The following is a 6,134-nucleotide window of genomic DNA, read 5'->3' on the forward strand; positions in this document are numbered from 1 at the left end:
GAAATGTGCTCTCAAAACGACCTCGTGTCGCAATCCCAAAAAGAATGATATCAATCATACTGCAGTTAAGACTTTTTATTAGACGTACAATATCGTATGTAACATATCTACGTTATTTAATCTAGTCACATTCTATTTCCAGTAATGTTTAAGTTCTAACGAATGTTTGATGACGTAAAATCGATAATATATTTCTACCAGATATTATACAGGGTGAGTCAAAAAAAGTGCAATAGAACAAAGAATCAATATTTATGCAAGAGTCAAGTCGAACTTTCCCATTATTGAAAAAGTATATAAATGCCACACTCAATAGCCACCTTCTTTGAAAATATGAGGTGAATCACGACTACCGTTCTTTTGCTGCGATACCCAATTTCGTTATTTGTCCACGAGATACCATGTATTTTGAATGAGAGCACACAGTGCAAGGTAAAGACACCAGCTCTGAAACTGACTTTAACTTAAATAAGGTTGATTTTTGCCTTATTTTAATTTCTTTTTTCTGTTCAAACAAACTTTCTAACATTACTTTAAGTCATTCAAACCTCACTCGACTCCAACTCAAGTGTTTTTATAATCCCAATATGTCCAACTTACTGGATATTTTGTAATTCACTCCACTTCAATGTGCGCGCATTTCATTTTGACATTTGAAAAACCCGCCTAAAAATGTGTATGTCTTTGATAGAGAATAAACATCTTTAAAGTAAAGGTAAATTGAAAATAACAAATAATGTTTCTTCTCCTTAAAGTAGACCAAGGGCAATAACACTTTGGGTGTTTCATTTTATTCAATGCCAATATGCATGTTCCATATCTACCTTACACAGAGTGGGCTGACATTCAAATTTTAGATCTCTCTTGGACAAACATTGAAATTGGGTATCACTATAAAATGTGTTATAAAAACAAAATGGTAAATGCTAATACCTTGGTTTTTTCACACAAGGTCACTAATGGATATATCATATATAAAATGTTTTAAAACCTAAAAGATTCAACTCGGTTCTTAAATAAAAATGGATTCTTTTCTCTATTGCACCTTTTTTGACTCACCCTGTACGTAACGTATTATCGATTTTACGTCATCAAACATTCGTTAGAACTTAAACATTACTGGAAATAGAATGGGACTATATTAAATAACGTAGATATGTTACATGCAATATTATACGTCTAATACTCGGCATGCGCGCGAATTATGGCAATCGTAGTTTGCTCAGGGCACGTGTATTTTAAATTGCACTTCATATAGTGCAAGAAAGCCATATTGATAGACCAGTCACTCGCCTTTGTTGATAAACAATGATGTCAAGTGGTCTATATAACAAAACATCCTAGATGGTGCAAACTGTTCTTTATTTGAATTGTTTTTCGCAATATGAACAGTTTGAGACCATTTGAAAGAAAAACACAGCATAACATTTAGAAAAATATGACCTTTTTGCTTATAACTTAAGAAAAACTAGTACCCCTGTATCTGGTAGCGTTCCTTTAAAATAAGAATTTGACCACTTTCCCTCATCTGATTCGATTCTTCAAATAGACTTTAAAAGGCCGGTCGAGTGCAGATCCGTCGGAACACGCTTTTCAATACGGAATAAATCCTAACCTTATCGTAACATCATCCAAGCAGCAAAGTTCATTTCCCATTGAAAAGGCGGTATCCGACGGATCTGCAGTCGACTATTCTGTTAAGCAGCCTTCAGATCTTTTACGATATCCCGAGTATGGTTCGGGGACTGCTCTATAATCCGAAGGTTCTATAATCCGAAAGTCCTTTAGTCCGAAGGTTCGCTAGTCCGAACACGTGTTCATAGCATTCGCTAGTCCGAATTTTAAAAGAGGTTCTCTAGTCCGAAAAAAATTGAAAAGAGGTTCTTTATTCCGACGGTTCTTTATTTCGAACGTTCTATAGTCCGAATTTTAAAAACGGTTCTCTAGTCCGAATATGAAAATAGTCTCTTTAGTCCGAATTTAAAAAAAGGTTCTATAGTCCGAATATAGAAATAGGCTCTATAGTCCGAATTTTAAAAAGGGTTCAATAGTCCGAATATAGAAATAGGCTCTATAAACCAAATTAAAAAAAAGGGTTCTCTAGTCCGAAATTGCAAAACGGTTCTATAGTCCGAAACGGATACCGTGTTCTTTAGTCCGAATCAGTAAAAAGGTTCTATAGTCCGACTTTTTAAAACATTAAGTTAAAAACATAACCTTTTGCTAAATAAGACTAAAGCAGAGTTTATGGTAAACGAGATGACTCTACTGCTAAAAGGGCGTACACCACCAAATCACGATGTAATGTAGATGGATTCCAGTAAAAACAAAAATATTTTTAGAGATATTTTGGCCTTTCTGTGAAAAAAAGAGAGGCATGTTATAGCTTAAATAAATATTTGAGACCTACACATGAACTTGGATCGCCCAAAATGCTGCATAACACAATTTTTGAATAAAGTAGGCCCTCGTATTGAAAAATGGCCAGAAACATGTTTTCAGGGTAGAGAACGGTTCGAAAATGATGATGATTTAATCACAAGACTACCCGTACATTGAAACATTTCACACCCCGGGCACCTCCCCTCCCCCAAATCGCAAGATAAAACTATTCTGTAAACTAATTTGTTTAAATGACTAAAATTTGTTTAAATGAAAAAGCCGCAGCATTTACATGGCTGGATGGCGCTATGAAAATTTGAACTCGACAATGCCCGGATACATCGTAGAGTATTACTAGTATATAATATTATAATGGAATGAAAAGGGATAAAAATGAAGAAAATATCACCAGGATAAAGGTGAACGTCAATATACGCTACGGAAAATATCCAGAGAAACCAACCATGTTGAACAGCAGCGGATTTGTATTTAACAATTGATGATTTGACACTGAAACAAATGATAAAAATAAAATTCGGATTATAGAACCCGTTTACCAATTCGGACTAAAGAACACGGTATCCGTTTCGGACTATAGAACCGTTTTACAATTTCGGACTAGAGAACCTTTTTTCAAATTCGGATTAGAGGACCTATTTCTATATTCGGACTAGAGAAACTTTTTTTAAATTCGGACTATAGAGCCTAATTTCATATTCGGACTAGAGAACCGTTTTTTAAAATTCGGATTAAAGGACCTCTTTTAATATTCGGATTAGGGAACCTTTTTTTAAATTCGGACTATAGAACCTTCGAAATAAAGAACCGTCGGAATAAAGAACCTTCGTAATAAAGAACCGTCGGATTAAAGAACCTTCGGACTAAAGAACCGTCGTAATAAAGAACCGTCGGACTATAGAGCTTCCACCTATCGTTCAACCTTTTCTGGATCTGGAGTATGTTTGGAAGTTGGTGGGGCGGATACAGGATTTCGAGAAAGGGGGGGCACACTCCTGAAAATAAAAAAATGGAATAAATGGCCGCGAAGCAATCATCCCGGAGGCGCTTGCGCGACGCAGAAGTGTCTGAGGGGATGTGCCCCCCTCAGAAGTGAGAACTTTTGGAAAATGAAGACCCAAGTGAAGCCATTTGGTGGACCATTTTGTCAACATTATGGTGTAAAATTTTAGTTTGAAAAAGCCGAAAATTTGCAAAAAGACGGACCAGTTGAAGCCATTCGTGGACAAGTTTTGACCTCTTTTGTAAAATTTGCTTTATATGTACCCATAACGTTTCGCGACATGGGGGGGGGTGTCTGAGGGAGATGCCCCTCAGAAATGAGAAACATTTGCAAAATAAAAACCTAATTGAAGCCATTTGGTGGACCATTTTGGCACTATTATGGTGTAAAATTTGAGTTTGAAAAAGCCGAAAATATAACATTTGCGAAATGACAGGCCAATTGAAGCCACCTTTTTTCACTGTTATTGTATAAATTCAGAGTGCTGGGTGTGAAATACAGAAGCGAAAACGGGCAGTTGTTTATACAGGCAGGGGGTGTCTGATGTTCCCCCTCCGAAATTTGGAAGTTTTATGAAATGAAGGTCCAATTGAAGCCATTTGGTGCATCTGTTTTACACTATACGAGAGTATATCATTGCTTTTAAAACAAAACAGGGCCCGAACTCAATTTGTAAAATGTTACACTGACACTAGGCCTATAAGACTTGGAGATTCGGCATGGATCGAAGTCAGCATGGAGTCCGTATTAATACTGACTTTGGTGACAAAATGTGACGGGCCCTGCATCATCGACGGGCCATCAGAAATCAACAAGTACTGCCTAAAAGAATCCGGCCTATATTAGGCCTATATAGGGCCTACTTTTGATATACCAGACTGTGAGCTACTGTGCGGTTTATTTGGCATGGGCCTACTAATTATACGTGCAATTTAACTTTTCCCCTTCTCCTTTTCTCTTCTCTTTTTCTCCTTTTTTCCTCTTTCTCTTCTCTTCTCTCTTTTCCTCTTTTTTTTGGGAGAGGGGGGAGGAAGGGGCGCCGCCCCCTGAATCCGCGCCTGGAGAGTGCCACCCCGGTGTATGATACTCACTACAGATTTATTAGGCTTTCTTTTTACGTTGTGCCGTTTTCTTTTTCTTTCTTTTCTTCTCTTTTTGCCCTTTCTTTTCATTTCCTCTTTTCTTTTCCTCCTTCTCTTCTCTTTCTTTTCTTCTTTTTTTATTTTATTTTTTGGGATCCGCCAAAAGGGGGGGCACGGGCCGGCTGTGCCCCCCTCTAAATCCGCGCATGGCCGGTACCTAATATAACGTCATTTTAATAAATGAACAGTAAATTGTCGACAATTAAAGGGACATTTCAATGAAACCATATCAGTGTTACTTTAAGGGTATACGATGTATTGTTGGTCGAAGCAGCCAAAAAAAGTAGTTCACAGCATGTTGCGAATGAATGGTAGTGAGCTTTAGCGACAATTGCATTACTCAATTCATAGCGAGCGTGTAGAAGAATTCAAATATCACATATATACTTTTGTAGGTATTGTGGTTCTTGAGTTATGTTGTAAAGAGGGCTGAATTAAATAACAACACTTTTGTAAAACGTACATAACTCATTAACAACAATAAATAAAACACGTTTTCAAAGTATATGATTTGTAGAATAAATTTTGCAATACACAATGTGTTATTTGTCAATAATATATTGATTCAGATAATGAAAATCGATGTTTTTTTGGCTGCTTCGACCAACAATACCTCGTATACCCTTAAGTAAACTAAGAACTACTTTGATGTAAGTTGAATCCCCATGATGATCCCTGGTTGACCCTTATATCCTAAATAAAGAAAGGTTCTATTGTTGGGCTCACACGGCTACTCACATGGTACACCGTGATTTTCTTCAAGTATTATTTGTTCATCTATTCAACTGATATGTTCAGTGAATACACAAGGTACACTCTTAAGGGTACACGATGTGTTGTTGGTCGAAGCAGTCAAAAACTCGATTTTCATTATCTTAATCAATATATTATTGAAAAATAACACTTTGATGTTTTGCAATAGTTCATTCATATGCTTTAAAAACTTGCTTGATTTATTGTTGTTAATGAGTTATGTACGTTTTACAAAAGTGTTGTTTTAGCCCTCTTTACAACATAACTCAAGAACCACAGGACCTACAAAAGTATATATGTGATACCTCCCCGCGGCCCGCTATGAAATGATCAATGCAATTTTTACCAAAGCTCACTACCATTCGCAAAATGCTGTGAACTACCAAATTGAAACAGTTTAAAATAGTTGCTAACCTTAAAGCAGAATTAACCTATCGAGGGACGGGTTTCAAACAAATCCAGGCAACCGGGCGATCATGCATATTACGCTAAAAACAAGGTACAACTGATTGACCGGCAGCCTGAATTTGTTGGAAAACAAGGATCTCATTAATACCAAAAGCCAAGTTCAATTCCTAAACGACATGCAATTTTGGAATATGCGTGTGTCCCCGAAACTATGTCAGAGCAATTCTACATAATAGCAGTACACATACAAGTTTGCACGCGCGGGCTTTTATTTTTGTTTGGATTTTTCTTAAAAACGTCTGATTTCAATGGTTTTCAACACAGCTCTATACCATTTCAATATTATAATGCTTTGGGCTCTATACCATTTTGTTTGTCACTGTAGCAACACCCACTACTTTTGATTCCAGAAAAATACAGCAGTCGTA

Source organism: Amphiura filiformis, chromosome 20 (assembly GCF_039555335.1).
Source record: "Amphiura filiformis chromosome 20, Afil_fr2py, whole genome shotgun sequence".
In the NCBI taxonomy this organism is placed as follows: domain Eukaryota; kingdom Metazoa; phylum Echinodermata; class Ophiuroidea; order Amphilepidida; family Amphiuridae; genus Amphiura; species Amphiura filiformis.